The sequence below is a fragment of the Ictalurus furcatus genome, chromosome 15 (assembly GCF_023375685.1).
Source record: "Ictalurus furcatus strain D&B chromosome 15, Billie_1.0, whole genome shotgun sequence".
Lineage (NCBI taxonomy): Eukaryota > Metazoa > Chordata > Actinopteri > Siluriformes > Ictaluridae > Ictalurus > Ictalurus furcatus.
The window spans coordinates 15,188,394-15,207,608 of NC_071269.1; the positions used below are offsets into that span (position 1 = coordinate 15,188,394).

The window sequence follows — 19,215 nt, forward strand, 5'->3', positions numbered from 1 at the left end:
TCAGGAAATGGCGCAAAAATAGCCTTGAGTCTATTCTGATATTTTATTAATTTTTGTTACTTCTTCAGATAACCGTTTATATATACACTACATCACTCATTTGTTTCACTACATTGGTGGAACAATGGATCAGTTAAAATAACACACAGAAAAACTGACATACATGTCAGAAGTGATTCTCCAACAGGATAGAAAGGCTACGTTCTGTAATTCGGTCAAGTTTCAGGTGTAATTCCTCCTAACAGTTCCCATTACTGATCAGGGGTTCTTGGTCTGGCTTGATACTCAGTAATCCACAATAGTGATTTCTCATGCGGTGCTCATTTTCTCTCCTCCACAGCCAAAGAGAAGCAGAAAAGCCTCTGGAAGCAGGCAGTCTCTGGGTACTACTGAGCTAGAGGCTGGCAAAGAGAAAGAGACACAGAATGAAAAAATGACTGACAGATAGCGAGAGAGAGGGAGAGAGAATGAGAGAGATATACAGACAGATAATGTCACTAATTTAAAGTGTAGAATTGCCCCCTGCAGTAGGCTCATTCTGAGCATAGCGGGAGCCGCAGGTCCCTGTGGGGCCAAAGTAATCCTTCCTGTGAGACAGCGATCCTCAGCCCTGTGTCAAACAAACCCAGTCACCCACATGATTTGATGGCCAAAGCACTGACATTTACCATTTACTACCTTGACTCAAATAATAAGACCATTGGCAATGTGTGTGTGTGTGTGTGTGAGAGAGAGAGAGAGAGAGAGAGAGAGAGAGAGAGAGAGAGAGAGAGACAAACGCACACACGAGAGAGAGCGTGGAAAGTGGCAAGCTTCAGTAGTCTGGCCATCTCCACAGGTCAACCCCTCTACAGGGAATCACTGCTCAGAGCAGGCACTGCAGCAGCCTAATTGGGACCTGTGCATTTCTAATTAGTAATCTTATTAAGATGAGGTGTGTGATGGGAACAGCTGTCTGAGACTGAGGAGAGAGAGAAAAAAAGCAAAGAGAGAGGGTAGAAGTGCAAAAGAGACTGTGAGAGCACGAATGGAACACGTGTGGCTGAGGGAGATAGAGAGACAGTCGCAGGGGAATCCTAAGAAGCTTGCTGGAGCATATCAGTGAGAAAGGAGGATGTATGTGTGTGTGTGTGTGTGTGTGGGGGGGGGGGGGGTCTATCTGTGGTGAACAGATGGAGACTGTCCCCTTCAGAGACAACAGCACTGATGAAGAAAGTATGGAGTAAGGGCTAAGGATGCTGAGTCAGATTTGTGTGTGTGTGTGTGTGTGTAATTAATATGTCACTGATGACAGTGCCCTAAACCATGCGCCAACTGCTTCACTACACAGACAGGCACATACTGATAATGATTAAGCTAGGTCTATTCACCAGAAAGGAATATTTTATTTATAGCATAATAAATAGGTAATGTGATTTCTGAAGTGTATTTATCAGAAACGATTCGCAAACATATCACAAAACATTTACCACTACAAGAGAGTAACGCAAAGTTAAAAGTGAGTTTAGCCACAGAAAAAACACTTAAAATGTAAATGAACAGTTACCCAGAGCAAATGCCTCCGTTTACTTTATCTTCAGACAATACTCCACTGAAAAGATCTGAAGCCTTTGTCCTTCATGATTTGTAGGAAATATTTTCCAGATGATGTATTTTCATCAGACAGGAGTCCAGTGGGGTTGGTGGATAAGGGTCTGTAGTCAGCTTCTGTATGATTTCCTAGAAACCCACAGAGAAACAAAAATAAACACAAGACATGAGAGAGAGAGAGAGAGAGAGAGAGAGACCCTCTGGGAGTTGTATCAACCACTAATTAGAAGTCTTAGTGGGTTACTGTATGAAAACAATGCAGATAATAGGTGAATATGTAGAAAATGTAACAAATACCCTTTTCACAATGAAATACTACAATGAACACAGTCACCATAACCACTTAGTGAAACCAATTGTTTCACTATAGAACTTGTTCTGAAGCTGATTTACTTCAGACGTGATGAGTAAGACCATGGACAACAGTGTGCTTTTGAAAAAAAAAAAAAGACTTACAGTTTTACAGTGCAAAAGTTCAACAGGACAAAATTATAGCAACAAGACATTTAATGTGTTAAGTTTCAAAAGTGTCCCTTCATTGTCAGCTCTTTTTCATTATTACAAGTACTAAAATGATCAAATAGAGTATATAAAAACCTTATTAGTCTTTGTAAATACATGCAGTTCCTTTCATATCCCTTTCATATCCTCAATCCTCTCAGTTTTAATACTTGCCTTCCAGCAACACTCCCCAACCCCAACTCTGTACTTTCACGGTACATACACGGTTCATAACTCTTCCAGATTGTATATACCACCTTCATCAAATTGGAGCATCAAGGCAAAACTTAAAGTGCACCTATTATGGCTTTTCAAATATAACCTTTCATGTAGTGTGTTATATAGCTGTTTGTGAATGTAAAAACGGAGTTATTGACTCCCAAAAGAAGGAAGCGATTCTGAACAGCTGAAACAAGTCGTTAGTCGTTCCAGACTTACTTCCTGTACTAACCTACGTAGGTTTATAACAAAAAATCCTGCCTCTGGTCTTCATTTTTTTTCAGATGGAGCTGAAACTCGCTATGGTAGTGGGCGTTTCCTTTTCGACACATGCTGACAGCGGTAGACCAATCACAACAGACTGGGATGTCTGGCCAATCAGAAAAAAGTATGCTCGCTGAAAGGAGGAGTTTAGAAGGAATCTTGTAGAACGGATCATTTAACGAGTTGTTTTTGACACTGGGGGAAAAAAGGTAATGCTGTGGTTTAAATTATGAGCACATTAAAGTGTTTTTGACCTTGGATGCATATAAATCTATTGTATGAGACCTTTAAAACAAAATTAGGCACATTTCAAAACCATAATAGGTGTACTTTAACTTACTTGGTCTGTTAGTTTTGCTTGTTTCAAGATACACCCATGTTTCATATTTTAAAATCTTGAAATGATATTTTTTTAGTAGCAAAATTGTAACATATTACTTTTTTCACTCATTAACCAGGAGGGTTGCAAATATTTTTCCATTTCCCATAACTGGATCACCATGTCATATAAAGTAAATAAGAGCATTGTGTGTTGAAATGAGAACTTTTTCTCTTCTGTCCTCCCAGCTAGAGTTATCGACTCTTAATTTTCTCTCCTATTGATTCAGCCTCAGAAACACAATGCCTTCCAAAAGACTACTTCACTGCTCTATAATATCTAGTTTGGCAATGGCAACAATATTTTGATAAATTTCTTAGTGAAGGAAGTTAAGAGAAAAGCACATGAGGATGTGAATCTGGAATGAAGGTAAGGGAACACAAACATTCCTGGGTGGTCGGCCTTGTAAGGAATTATTCTCATTTTGTCTGTTTGTTCCACCTGTCTTATTCCTCTTCTTATTCTTGCCCCCCTTTCTTTCACAGCTGCCTGTCTCTCCTGTGTGTATAAATAGAAATTAAATAAAATGGAAAAATGGTTCCTTTCCAAACAGAATTTCTAAAGCTTGGGCTCCCTGTAGAGCTTTACAGAGTGTCACCTTAATCAGCAGTGATTTCCTCCATATGACAGGTTTGGCACATGCATACACAAAGCCCCGAGAAAAATGCCAGAGGCCACAGGAATGTGTCTAAGAGTGAGAGAGAAAAGGAAATTGGCAGGTGGCCACCTAAATTGCCACATTTTTATCGTAGAACTTCAATGGTTCTTCAAAAGAGAAACATTCGACAGTTTTAAAAAAGAAGTTTAGAATAGAAAAAACATACTTCAGGCACAGTTGAGCTGAACAGAGAAAGGAGGAAGGATGAGATATGATTGACAGTTTTGTTATTATTCAAGGGCACTGATTACAATCTCCCATCAGAGCACATACCTATGGAGTAACCAACCGGAACTCATGAGTTAATAAGACACTTAATCAACGTGATGAATTCAAATTTCAAAGTAGCCACTTTTTACAAATGACATTGTGGTTATCATGATCCATGAGAAACTTGAAACAAAAATTTAATTCAAACTCCAGATACAAAGCAGTCACTACTGATGACTACTAAGCAATGCTGACTGATTGCAGAAAAACTCAAAGGGGGGCAGCAGATAACTTCTTCCCTAAGTATTCTGCTTTGAAAAAGAAAGTGAAGAACTGTTTCTTCTTTATAATGTCTCCACATCAGCTTGACAGAGACTCTCATTCTGCCACCGCCTTTCTCCCTGTAGTGTAAGTACAATGAGACAGCTAGAACAACGAGTAGACCACTGTCTTTAAGCCATCATTATCTGGTGATGTTTCTGTCTGGGCTCCACACCAGACAGGGTGGTGAATCTTCATCATCTGGCCTTTCCTGGTTCATCTAAATGAAGCTTTGAGGTACCTGTATACAGCCTCCCCTGCCGGCAAATTCAGTTTGATATTGTGATGCTTGCTGTCATCTATAATTCATCTCCACTAAATTCTGCTACACTCTCACCTCTCTGCTGTGCCAAAATCATTTCACTGAGGCCGTCCCTGTTCAGGATCTCAAGTATAAACGAAAAGTGATATCACATGATAAAAAAAAACAAAAACAAATGCTGAACCAAATCTGATGAATGCATGGAATCCTTTTTACTGCTACACACATACAGATTATACATCCAAACAAGCAACCGGTGATTCCATAGCCATCTATGGCAGGTAATCTAGAGCAATATTTGGTGGGAGGGATGGCATACTCTCTCTCCCTTGTCAGTCACAATGACCCTAGCCTGTCGTGGGTGTCTGAGCGCTCATGTATGCGGAAGACGGCAGATAGTGCTTTCCTCCGAGTGTTTTAAGCTAGCCTGGGATGCAGCATGACTTGCAATTTCAAAAAGATGCAGAAGGTGGCTTCATGTGTCTAAGAGAAGGGATGTGTCTGCATCTGAATATCCCTACTACCCTACTATACAGTAGGCGAAATGCAGTACGCCAAAGGAGTAGTATGTATTCCTAGTATTCATAAAACAGTAGGTGAGAAACATCCAGATGAACAACTGCTTCCACCTCAATTCTGCAGTATGGAACCACTGGATCTTGTGGATACTGTGCTATCCCATAAGCCAACGGGACTGGCGCAGAAGAGCTTTCAGAATCAAAAATGGCGGAAGGCAGCACGCTGGCTCGTTTGAAGTTGTAGGTCGCATGTCAATGCCAACATGGCGGATGTAGTATGTCCTGATTGTATTCATACTACACACATATGCTGATCAATATGAACTTTATAAACGGCCGGGCAGTAGGTACTGAATAGAATGCAGTAGGTACTGTCACAGTATGCCATTTCGGACACAGCCCTCGCATCTGTTTTCTGGCTGTCCATAGGTAACACTACAAACATTTTGGGATGCAAGAATCATGAAATCACTGTAGATTATGATTTTAAGTAGTGTGTCTACCGTAATAATTTGAAAACAATATACACTAATTGGAACATAAAATATCGGGCTTGGGCAGGACATGTGATGTGACACAGATGGCACCCAGGGCCTTTTATAGTTAAATTATTATTATTATTTGAAGGTTCTCTTTTATTGGGCCTTAGGCAAACATTTATATATCAATCTTTATATAAGCCAGGTGGTAAAAGCTTGACTATCTGCAACCACACCTCTTCTCCTCTGCATGTGTGCCAGTAATGTACAGACCATTCACTCTTATATAAATTTAAAACATGCTTTTGTATGATGAGAGAGCAGATATGGCTGTAATTTGTTTTGTACCACAATAAAGTCACAATTAAGTCTATTCTGTTGTGACCTGTGCATCAGTGGACAAAATGTATATTGACTCCTTCTTACAACAAGGAGCAGTATTAGCGAGAGAAAAAAAAACGGTCAAATACTAATGCAGAAAATGATATTCCCTACAACCAGAACAGAATAAAGAAAAATAAATAAAAGCAGGGGCAGGGAAGCAAATAAAAAAAAGTTTAAAAAAAAAAAAAAGCAAGAGAGAGAGACAATTTAAACTGAATACATAAACCTAGCAGAGCTGTGTGTGTTTGTTCATGTGTTAAGCTGCAGTGATGATATCTTGCCTTATCATTCAAATGCATTGCCAAATCAGATGCTCCATTGCTCCTTATCCCAACTACTACGGCAACACAAAAAACTGGAACACACACCCACAATAACACACACACACACACACACACACACACATTGTCTCTCCTGCTGACAAAGACCCCAACAGCATTTTATACATTACACACACACACACACACACACACCACCCACTGTGCTATAAACTTGTGATAAATATAATATTCAGTCTACAGGAACTGCAGCATGAAGCAGCACTTACTGCAGTCTTTAAAAGCCCTCTTTAGTCACATCGCATTAAAAGCTAGCAATGCTGCCTAATGGATTGTAGATATTGAGCTTTTGACTTTTTGTTTTAATCCTGCACTTTTTCATACATTTAGCTAAGTACACTTTGTATAAAATGCTCAGTGCTGCACTTCACTATGTTTCCTAGACTAGATTACATTTATACTTATTTTGCTCCACCTTTGCTGCTTGAAAACAGTTCTTCTCATACTGTTAATTTCATATTGCTTGTATTTCCAGCATCAGTTTGGCAGGATTATAGCATGTCCAGTGACCCTAATCCACTAGTAAACAAGTGAAACAACTACAACCACATCATCAGCATACAAGTATATTTTAACGATTTAGTATCAGTGTTTTTGGTAGAAGTTTGCTGAAGCTAGCTGTTTCGAATCTCAAAATTCAAGTAAGCACAGCCCTCCATTTAGTGATCCATCAAAAGCTATAATGTCAAATCCAATAGTTAGGTCCGAGTTTCTGAATTATAGGCACCATAACTGACAGGCAGGGGTGGAAAGTTATAAACTACATGTACTCTCCTTACAGTACTTGAGTACATAGTTCAGTGTATCACACTGTGCTGTGATACAATTATTTTTGATAACCATTAGAGAGTAAAAAATAACAATGCATTTAATCCCGGAAGACTATAAGCCAGTTAAAAGAGAGTATGTGCAAAATGTAAATAATTCAATTTCAAACCCCAATCAGAAAAAAGCAGTTGCCTGCAGAAAGTATATACTTTGAGCGCCAAATGCCGGGACACTGGAGACAGATGAGCATACCTGGCCTAATTTATCAATTATCTTCAGTTTAAAATGGTTCAAGGTAAATAACTTTAAACCTGAGAATGATCTGCAAATTATGTGCGCCAAAACCCTTGGAGATATCAGCATTTCATAGCTAAGCACTCGACCTGCAGAAACATGTACAGGTAAGCCAGATGAATGAGCTAGACAATCTGACAATCTAGCCAGATCTTTTGATGTTTTACAGTATGAAAGTTCTGTATTAAACATCCACGAATCCATCCATTTTCTATACCACTTATCCTTCACGGTCACAGGGAACCTGGAGCCTATTCTTGCAATAGCGTGAGTTCAGGATCATATTAAAACAGCTTAAGATATTTCCAACTAAAAATATAGAGATATATTTATGGTCATATGTATAATTTGTAATCTTATTCATTACATCCATCCATTTTCTATACCGCTTAACCTACAGGGGAACCTGGAGCCTATCCCTGGGAGTATGGGACGCAAGGCAGGGTACACACTGGATATGGTGCCAATCCATCGCAGGGCACAATCACATACATACACTACGGACACTTTGGACATGCCACTTAGTCTACCATGCATATCTTTGGACTGGGGTTGGAAACTGGAGTACCAGGAGGAAACCCCTGCAGCACAGGGAGACAAACTCCACACACACATGGAAGCAGCGTGAATCGAAACCCCAAACATGGCATTGTGAGGCTAACTACTAACCACCATGAGCCTTCTGTATTAAACAGAAAAAAATTAACTTAAGATATCACTTCAATGTTCATTAGAGATTGCCTGCTGTGTTCAATATATCGAAGTGATGCTATAGCCTCGAGATAATGCTCAGGATATTGTGTAAGGGAAGTAGCTAGAAATGTGTATGAATTAATATGAGCTACTAATGAACCTAGCATGCTACTGAAACCCCAACAGCATTTGGTTAAATTAGCTAGTACTGTTAATAATCAAGGTGGTGATCACTGTCATCAATCGTTGTGTCAATTACAGACATGTAAAAATAATAATAATAATAATCCAGTTAATTATTACTACAGTATCAGTACTCTAGTCAGTGTGTTTTGTACTCTATCCACCTCTGTTGACAGGGAACTAGAATAAAAAATTTTTATCTTGATTGGTTAGATTCTTGTTGTCCATATTTTGTGTTGTTGCCATAGAGACCAGAATTTTTCCACTGAACATATATTTTATTAACAACTACCAGAATATGTGGAGAAGTTCACCAAGTCTTCCATTACAAAAACAAATGAAGCCACCTTTAGGTTTATCTTTTTGCTTATGCTTATACAACTACTTCTTCATTTAATATATAGTTCTTGAGTTGAAAAATAACACTTGAGTTGGCCTTTTCTGTACTTTTGCACTACAGAAAGAAGGGGATGAGTAAACATTAGAGATCCAGTGAGAACACAGCTTCTTTGTAAGGAGCCTCTAGAGATACAGACTTATATTTTCTTCTCTGAGGTTCAGCTTCACCAATTCATAATTCTGTCCGACTGCAGAATAGCAGTACCCAATGCATCTTCCCTCTCTCTTCCCCTCTGACCCTCCTGGGATGGAACCTCAAGAATAAACACAGATACTATTCTAGCCCTGGGAACATAACTAAAGGGGAAAATAGCTCTAGGGAAATACTGCCTGGGTGAATTAAAGAGGGATGCACACTCTGCCAGAGATCAGCTCAGTTGTGGACAGGGTTTGAGATGAACTTTTTCACTCAGAGGACAATCTGGCAGCTAAATTTTTAAGTTATTCAGAACTTCTACTAGCCAAAACAAAAATATCATAAATAAGATAGATTATCGAGTCACAGTTATATTTATTATCATATATTTATTTCATATTATTACAAAACGACAAACACTCTTTTGAACAAATCAAACCTGGGGTCTGATAAAAAGCACTGATGGACAGGATAAGCCATGGTCTGCTAAAAACTGGAAGATAATGTATAGTAACACTGTTTTTAGTTCATCAAATTCTCAGATATCCTCAGAGCTCTCATCTTTAGAGTCATCCTCTGTGTTGCTAAGGAACTGCTGGGTTTTTTTGTTGTTGTTGGTTACCCCAGGCAAGCATCACCACATGACTATGTTTGTTGAATGACCTATTACCTTAGAAGCTAGGTCCTGTTCAAGTAAGCCAGATATGTGTAGATGCTGTGCAATTAGGCCATGTTTAATTCATATCGTGACTCACAAGTACAGCATTTGTGCTAAAACTGCACAGATTTCGCTTACATGAACTTCCTCTGATTCTTTTTTTTACATGCTGCAGCCATCGATGCTTTGTCTCAAGGCAAAGGCCTGCAAAATGATAGAACATAACTTACAAATCATAACCCACCAAATTGGCTAGTGAGTTGACAACGTTACCCAGCATGGTTAATTTTCATCTACATTTTGAAGGTTGGTGGGTGTTAATTTCAAACCCTGGTTGTGGAGTGTAGGGTGTAGTAATGGAAGCGGGTGGAGACAATCATAAGAGAGAAGCCTAAACTCAAATCTCTGCAACATGAACGCAGAGGATAGGTATAGGTCAGCCAGCATACAATAGTGAACAGAGATGTTGGTTTCAAAACTTCTCTACACTGTATTTACTCAGTTGGTTTTGTTACCCTGAATGAGTCATTTAAAATAATTTGTGTAGAATAATAAATTCTTTAATATGTAAAGAATAAAACACTTCAGGGCACACTGTATTAAGAATTTTAAAATATGCAGCTTGTTATTGAGAAAGCAAAAAAAACACAATAAAGGCTCTCCTGTGGAGACTGTATTGACTGTTACTTACTGACCGTTACTTATTGACCGTTACAAAGCGCTGACACGCAAGACTCCTCCTATAAATGTTAAATAAATGTGTCCTTGAAGAAAGCTTCACCATGTCAATGATTATATATTTTTCTTTGCTAAATAACGGCACATTTTTAAAATCCATCCATTATTGAAGCTGAGAATAGAAAGAAACCACTGCTGTACTAACTACCAGCCTGACCAAGGAAAACGTCTGGAAAACATGCATAACCCTGTTCCCTGAGAAGGGAATGAGATGTTGTGTGAAGCTCATGCAACATCGAGTTCCCTTTGAAAGGGAACAACAGCTGTTGATGACAGAAACATTATGAGAGCTGTGAAGAAAAACACCAAAACAAGTCATTAACATCACTAACAACCTCCACAGGGTAGGGGTGAAGGTATCACAATCCACAATTCAAAGAAGGCTTTGAGAGCAGAAATATAGAGGCCATACCACAAGATGCAAACTACTCATCAGCAGTAAGAATCAGAAAACCAGATTAGAATTCGCAAAGAAATACAGAAATGAGCCACAAAAGTTCTGAAATCAAGATCTACCTTTACCAGTGATGGAAAGAACAGAGTATGGAGAAAGAAAGTATCTGCTCATGATCCAAAACATACAAGCTCTTTTATGAAACATGGTGGAGGTAGGGTCATGGCTTGGGCTTGAGTGGCTGCCTCTTGAACAGGTTCACTGATCTCTATTGATAATGTAACTCATGATGTTAGCAGCAGAATGAATTCAGAAGTTTACAGAAACACTCTGTCTGGAAATTTAAAGAGAAATGCATCCAAATTAAATCAGGAGGAACTTTATTATGTAGCAAGACAATGATCCAAAACACACAGCCAACACAACAAAGGACTTTATCAGGGGGATAAAGTCCTGATATGGAAGGTGATGGAAAAAATGGAAGGTCTGGCCGCTTCCTGAATAGGAGAGTGAAGGGAGAAACCCACAAAAACAAACAACAACTGAAAGAAGCTGCAGTCCAAACTTTAAAAGCACCACAACTTTGCATTCTTTTAATGCAACAGTTTAGTGAAGTCAGTTAGTTGCCAACTTGATGCAGTTACTCCAAACAAGGGATATGCAACCAAATATTAAGTGTTATTTACTTTCATTTACTTTAAGACTATATGTTCCAATACTGCTGCTCCCAAAAAAGGGTGTTGGTATTTTAGTGTTAAAGTCTTTGTTAATGAGACAAACCTGAGCCAAACCTGTGAAATAGTAAACTACTTTGTTCATCACTAACATTAGTGAAGTTACCTAGCTAAATGTATACACACAGTTCCCGGAAACCACATTCTTTTCTAATAATAAACAGTAACTTTAAAAAAAAATAAAAAATAGAAGTGCTAAGAAAGACTTTATTTTAAAAGGTAAAATGTGGTTACATTAATAATTTGATCCAAATACTAATCAGTAGGACCACAAAACCAATCAATAAGAGTAATCTGTTTTAGTTTCTGTATTTTTTTAAAAACATGTTTTTGATATCAGGGCTACACTATTTGGTTAATTTTAGGATCGTTTTCATGATCCTTCCATAATACCATGAAGGTAATAGACAGGACAAATTGTGTTTACTCACGCATGCAGCCATCAGATCTGTTTTGCAAGCCACCATCAGCTGTATGCACATTGTATCGTCAGCTGCCTCTCTGCTTCTCCTCACTGTCAGAGGTTCAGGTGGAAGAATCTGATAGAGTGCTCAGAGAGTCAGAGAGGAAGCCAGGGGAGGAAATTAAGTCTGTCAGGTCAGTGTAGTCGCCTCTGCTAAACTTCACTTCTAAGCTGCTGAGCCACTTGTAGAAAGCCAGAGCACGTTTTTCTTTGCAAGTCTTGTACAGGTTCACATCGTGCATGGTCCTTTAGCTTTATAATCCTGCCAGCTCTTTCACTATAACCAGACATGGTGAAACTCCTCTCCAAAGAACCACAGGCTCACTGAACTCACAAATATCTCTGAAGAGAAGGACAGTGTACCAAACAGGGTTATGACTGAGTACTTGTAACCATGCAGCCAAATTTCACCTGAACTAAAGAAAATTAATAACCTACAGCAATCACATGACTTTAATAATGTCCATGACCTGCGTTTCCAGCAGGCAGTACATGAAGTCTGTGGCCATTTCTAAAACATGTACTGTATTTCATTAGGTTCCACAATTAAATTGAGGTGTTTCACCCATCTCTATATTTCGCCTATTTTCAGGCAAAACTGAACAAGCCATTTACATCACCTCTCCAGCACTGATGCAACTGCTAGTTAACATCAGATATCATATAACCTAATACACTCTATGAGCAATTGTAGGTTTATTTCTAAAGTTTGTAGACTTTGTGTGAGAATCCTTATTAGGTTGAGAGAACAAACTCCAAGACAGAGCTGCATATCAAGAGCAGAAATTTATTGTGACAGGACAATGGGGTCTAAATATCCAGCATGCTGTAGCCTTTGAACAAAACGAATACATTTAGATTTAAATAAACCTTTACTTCTATGGGAAAACAAAAGAAGTGATAAAACCATACACCATGTATCGGTGGTCCATACAAATTAGCATAGTGATCACAGGGTTTGCATGTTTATTACAAGTTATTACAATGCTAATATATGTTAAGTTAGTAAATAACAGCTACATTTGAGAAAGGTGAATGATCAACCTATGTGCTTACTTCTATCTTTGTGTTTTACTGAGCTTTATGAAATTGATGTGAAATTAGCTAGCTAGCTATATGGCAGCTAGCTAACTAGCTCTTCCAGGGACCAGTTCTTTTGTTAGAATCCACTGCCACCTCATATCTGTGTGCGTATGTATGTATGTGTGTGTGTGTGTGTTTGTGTGTATTTTCATGGCCATATTACAAAGATGACATGAGAGTGTTCCACAACAATACTTCCAAGAATAGACAAATTATTATGCATACTTGAGATCCTCCGGTGGTTCTATATCTGGTCTGGGTGTCCCTGGATCAAAATAAGATAGAAACCCTTGTTAAATATCTATATCTTCTAGCATCACTCTTGAGCCAGTCAAATGTTTTTGTTTTTTTAAATAAATTAATGAAAGAAGAAATTGCTCAAGCTGACTCTTCTGTTGCTATCAGGCTATTCATTCTGCCCTTAGACAGGCTACAGAATTCAACACTAGATCTCTCTCTCTCTCTCTGAAAAAGAAGGACTGTAGTGAATGAGGGAATGCGTGTATGAGTAAGTGAGTGGATGGATGTCTGTGCATTCAGCTTCTGCAGCTCTGTCTTCGATTCAAACTGCCTGCTATAAAAGTGGTGGGAAACAGCGGCGAGGGAGGAAAATAATGAAGAAAGGATTATCATTCTAATAATCAGGAGCTCAATGGAAATGAGCATCATTGCTTCTGACATTGCATTTAACTGAGCCTTGGTGTGAAACAGCTCTTACATTATCCTCTCATTTCATTCTGACACACAAACACACACACACACACACATACACACACACAAACACACACACTCACACACACACACACACACACACACACAAACACATTCCTTCACACAAAGAGCAAATTGCTCCTGACTACGATTCACTACTTGGATCTACACTGTATTATATTGTGGCCTGCGGTAAAATAATAATAATAATAATAATAATTTTTAAAGGGGGGTCATACAGGCCATACAATAAACACATCACAATCCACAATCATTGTAGCCGTCTTCACAGTGCAAAATATTTTATAAATCAGGGACAACAAAACTGTAATAATAATAAGAAGAAGTAGAAGAAAAAGAAGAAGAAGAAGAAGAAGAAGCAGAAAATAAATAAATAAATAAAACTAGAACAAAATAAATTTTTAACATCCAATCAACACCTTATCAGAAAACCACAGGTTAGCACTATATAGTTCATTTAAAAGCCTTCTCTGTATATATATATTTTTTATATGTATTTACATTGCACTATGTGATGAGAGACAGAGACTGAAACATTTGCACATTTGCATAGTATTTAGAAAGCTATGTCGTTTTGAGAAAGAAAATGCAGCCAGTGCAATCGGTTTGCTTGACAGTTCCACGCATTTATCACATTATTATGAACCCAAAGCTACGAATCATTCTGGTGCTTTTTTTGTTTCTTCTATAATTTAAAAATAATACTCTGCTGATAACCCATAACAGTATTTTAGTTAATATAACACAACTAATAAAGTGAAGACAGCAATAGGGGATGGATGATGTAGGCTACACGGTTGACTGAGTAGCTGATAGGAAAGCCATCATTAGGAAAGCCATCATTCCCAACGACACCACATTTCCATGGAATTTATGGATGGCAGGAAGAGAACGCACCCAACAGGAAGACCTCACTTACACGATGCAATCAAATAAGCAGTGACTCACTAGAGCCCGTTCATACTGCATTCACACTTCTCCCTGCTTACATATTCATTTATGGTGATCAAAGAAAACATTAGACCCACAATTTTATCTTTCATAATGCATATAATCGCTAAACAAGTATAATGGCTAATGGAATTATTGCTTCCACAATCATTAGGAGGTTTGTATCATTAAAAAGCCCCGAACCTCTTGTAATTTGCACAAGATTGTCTAGCTTTTTCAATCAGCCACAATTTCGACCCTTCTCTAAGCATCTAAAAGACGAAAGATAAAGCCAGTGTTAAATGCTGAGCGTGCTCCTTGGCTACTATCTGCCTTCATGAATCTTCCAGCCACTCAATGGAAATTAATTAAATTCAGTGATTGGATAAAGTAATTAATTGGCAGTTGCCCAGATACTGAATCATGTTTGACAAAATAACAAAGAAATTGTCCATGCTGGCCTGATGGAGCTTTACTAATTTACATTCAGTCATGTATTTGCTCATGATGTTAACTGATCAGGGCATAGGCTGGAAGTAATTTCTATAAAACATAACAATGAAACATAATGAAACATTCATGTTTGTCTGCACATGGTTTTCATGACACAGTGTGAAATGAAATATCTTCACAATTCCACATGGTTGTGCCATGAACTAATGCTGAATAATGTTATTCAGTGAGACAAGGGGTATTTTCTTATGTTAGTTGGGGGGGGGGGGGGGGGACAACAACGAGAAAAAACAACAACGAGCGACATTTAATATAAGCCATAAGAACTCGTTAATTGCAGATGTCAAAGCAATTATGCAGCAAAGACGGTAAATAAGGAAGGACGTGTGTCAACATTTTTATAAGAGTATGCAAATAACTGACAAGAAGGCACAGGTAATTGTTTTCACACATGAAGCAGTAATTACTGCTGCAAGAGGGGAGTAGTGAAGACACAGACCAAACCGTTTGATACGGTATGAGACCTACTTAAGATCCATCACTGGCTATGCAGCAAGAGCTCATGTCAAGCTTCTTCCCACGGGCTCTTGTTGAAGAGTTGGCTAGCATCCATAATCAGACTGGCAGTGTATTTTTATTATGCAAGTTGTGAACTGGAGAATTCAGTCAGAGTAAGTGAGCTAATACAGAGACAAAGAGCTGACAGCAGAGCCAGAACATTGATATGATGGGGCATGTTTGAAAAACGCTAGTGAGGAAAAATAAGGATTTTTAACCGGGGGGGGGGGGGGGGGGGGGGGGGGGGGGGTCGCGGACACACACACCAGAAAATCAATGAAGCAACAAGTTAGGAATGAAATTCTAAGGCTTAAGTCAGAAATAGCGCAGGCTGAGTTTAGAAGGAAAGGAAATAACCTGAGCTGCACTGCACTAGCCACATGCACTTTTGGCGCACATTAAACACCACTTCGTTCTTGAGATCCAGGCACAGATAAAGACACAACAGCACATTCGTTCGAAGAAACAGAAAGTCCTCATGGTGATAACGCCTTAGGAAGAAAGTGGTAGGCTATTTACTGCGAAACAGAGAGCGCTGCGTGCGTTACTGCGCTTTTGCGCGATCACAAACAACAGATCCGAGTCCCGCGCCTCATCCGCTCACACTGTAGTCCGCAAAACAGCACCGAGAACTGCGTCCATCTTCCCCTGGATCATAGCAAATGAAGTTTCAGTAAATCCAGATTCACAATTCAGGCCGGATGTTTATTGCTGTTTTTTAAACATCCTGGAAAACTTCATACCGCACATATGAGCAGAAGAGACCACAATTTGCTTTGCTTACACAAATGTACTGCTCCGCAAAAACCTAAACCCAGCGACTGTCAGTTGGAACATTAGCTAACAGTTGAAGTAAAATAAAAACTTAAAAACCGCTTTCATTAATAATTACCTCTATTTTGTCCCTGTGTCCACGGCGCAGTCCGTGAGAGTCCACATGCGTAATCTCCGGGAAAGTTCAGCAAGCGGTTTGGTGCTTTCTCCCCCGTTCTGTTTCTGGCTCCAGCTGTGCGGTCACTGAGTTTTGGTGGGGTTTTTTTTTTGTTGTTGTTTTTTGGTTTATGCTTCTGTATAAACACTGCGCGTGTGAATGTTTGCTCTGCCTCCCTTCACCCTCCCTCTCCTGTGCTGCGCTGCATGGATGCGCACATTACATCCGTTCATCCCGAAGCGAGCAAACACTTTCCCGCGTGCCCTGCCTACTGTACCTATTATAATTAGCCTTTACGTAGAATGCTTCTATTTCTCCATCCCACTTCTCCAACTCCAACCCACACACTGTCCGCTCCATCAGATCATTGAACCTGCATTTTTATATATATATATAGAGAGAGAGAGAGAGAGAGAGAGAGAGAGAGAGTCTCCTGTGCAATTTTTTTAAGTCAACTGCAATGAATCAACAATAAATAATTTACAAGCAAATACAAGCCGTGCATTTCAGTTTGAGCTGTTATTTCCCAAGAGGATGGGTTCAGTAATTGAAAAAACTGTGGACTAGCACGCACAGGCCGCAAGATTAATCGATATTTGCCTTCTCTGATTGCCAGGGTTCATGCTAGGAAGTATAATGGAATGCATAATGCAAACCTCCAATGACAACTGCTCTGTTTCCACATTCACCCGCCCCTCAGCCCCTCAGCCCTCCAACCCCCCAGCCCCCTCCCCGTTTATGACAAATTACACAGCCTATAGGGGCAGAGCTGCAATTCAAAAAGTCCATCCGGCAAATACAATCAGTTCCCTTACTGCCCTCTCGCGGTGTTCACTACCAGTAGTAGTAACAGCCCTAATAATAATAATAATAATAATAATAATAATAATAATAATAACAATAATAACAATAATAATAATAATAATCATCATCATCATCACCATCACATTCAGAAATAACAAACATAGGAAAGAAAAAATGTATTACTTAGGAATTAGTGCTTAGTGGTTAGCACGTTTGCCTCACACCTCCAGGGTTGGAGATTCGATTCCTGCCACCCTATATGTTCGGAGACTGCATGTTCTCCGTGTGCTTCAGGGATTCCCTCCGGGTACTCCGGTTTCCTCCACCAGTCCAAAGACATGCGTTGTAGGCTGACTGGCATCTCGAAATTGTCCGTAGTGCATGAATGGGTGTGTGTGAATAGGTGTGCAATTGTTCCCTGCGATCGGTTAGCACCCTGTACAGGGTGTCCCCTGCCTCATGCCCCGAGTCCCCTGGGACAGGCTCCAGGCCCCTCCTGCAACCCTGTGTAGTATAAGCGGTACAAAAAAAATGGATGGATAGATAATTAAAATAACTAAAGAGCTGCATTTTTTTAAATAGTAGCCTTTGACCATTCAAGAAGGTGGGGATGGTTCCAGTGGCCCTGAATAGATGAATAGATAGGTGCTCTGTAGAGAAATGGACAAATGAAGAAATGAGGGACGATCATGGAGTAAAATCCTGTTGACACTCCTGGTGTAAGAAACTCTAAAATGCGACCATGAAAAAATGTTTTTGATCTGTTTTTAAAACTTTAAATGGTTTAGAAGGTGCATGTGGAGTATTGTGTGCTAATTTCAGGTCTTTGATGTGAGGAACAGAAGTTGTTTATCTTATACTTGATACTGGTAGTTCATTAAGAATCTTAAAACTCAATTTGGAAAAGAGGAATTCAGAGATGTGTCAAGGTGCCAAATCATTAACAGCTTTAAATACCAATTAAAAGGTTTTGAAATTGACTCTAAGTTAAAGAGACAGCCTGTGGAGTGATGTTAAAACAGGAGTAATAAGCACAGTCTTCCTGATTGCAACATTGAAAACAGACTGTTCCCTATAATGTTTTAGTAAGAATTAAACCTATAAATAAAGCACATTAGGTGAGAAAAACTCATTCTAACTTTTTCTATTTAAGGACCAGACGTAGAAAAAAGAGAGCGCTGCAGGTCATAGACTATTTGTAATAAGAAGTAAATAAACCTCTCAGACCAAAGTGTAGGGTGGGACAATATGATGATATGATGTCAATATTTTGGCAAATTGTGTCACAATACACTCTTCTGAAAAATCACAAGTATCACAATATCTTTATAAATAATATTTTTTATATCAGTTAAGAACAGATTTACAGATTTTCCCTATTTTTTGTTATAATTTATTTATGCAGACATTAAATAAAAGTATGTTCAAACTCAGCTTTTCATAGTTTTTTATATACAACATTATATACTCAGCAAAAAAAGAAACGTCCTCTCACATTCAACTGCTTTTATTTCTAGCAAATTTCTTAACACGTGAAATTAGTTGTATTAACATAAAAAGATTCAACAACTGAGACATAAACTGAACAAGTTTCACAGACTTAGACTTAGAAGAACAGAAATGGAATAATGAGACCCTGAACAATGAGGGGGTCAATATTAAAAGTAACAGTCCTCCAGCTGCTTTAAGTGCTACAGTGCATCTCATCCTCTTGGACTGCACCAGATTTGTCAGTTCTTGTTGTGTGATGTTACTCCACTCTTCCACCAAGGCATTTGTAAGTTCTCAATCATGTCTGGGGGGGACACGTGGTTACATGTAATTTTCCACTGCGAGGATGATCAGCTGTCCTTCTTGTCTCCTTGTAGCACTGTCTTAGGCATCTTACATTACAGACATTGCAGTTTATTGCTCTGGACACATCTGCAGTCCTCATGCCTCCCTGCAGCAGGTCTATGGCATGTTCATGCAGGTGAGCAGGAACCCTAGGCATCTTTCATCTGGTGTTTTTCAGAGTCAGTAGAAAGGTCTCTTTAGTGTCTTAAGTTATTGTAACTGTGAGCGTAATTGTCTACCACCTGTAAACTGTTCGTGTGTTAAGGACTGTTCTATAGGTGCATGTGCAATAATTGTGTATGGTT

At 39.0% G+C, this 19,215-nt stretch overlaps 1 long non-coding RNA gene across 1 annotated transcript; it reads right to left on the reverse strand.

The window, feature by feature from the left end:
- Window positions 1-11: 11 nt before the first annotated feature.
- Window positions 12-17,884, reverse strand: LOC128619021 (uncharacterized). The gene is made up of 3 exons (XR_008387863.1): window positions 16,232-17,884; window positions 1,547-1,719; window positions 12-401 (listed from the first exon to the last, which is right to left on the reverse strand). It is a non-coding gene; the product is annotated as an uncharacterized LOC128619021 (long non-coding RNA).
- Window positions 17,885-19,215: the final 1,331 nt, after the last annotated feature.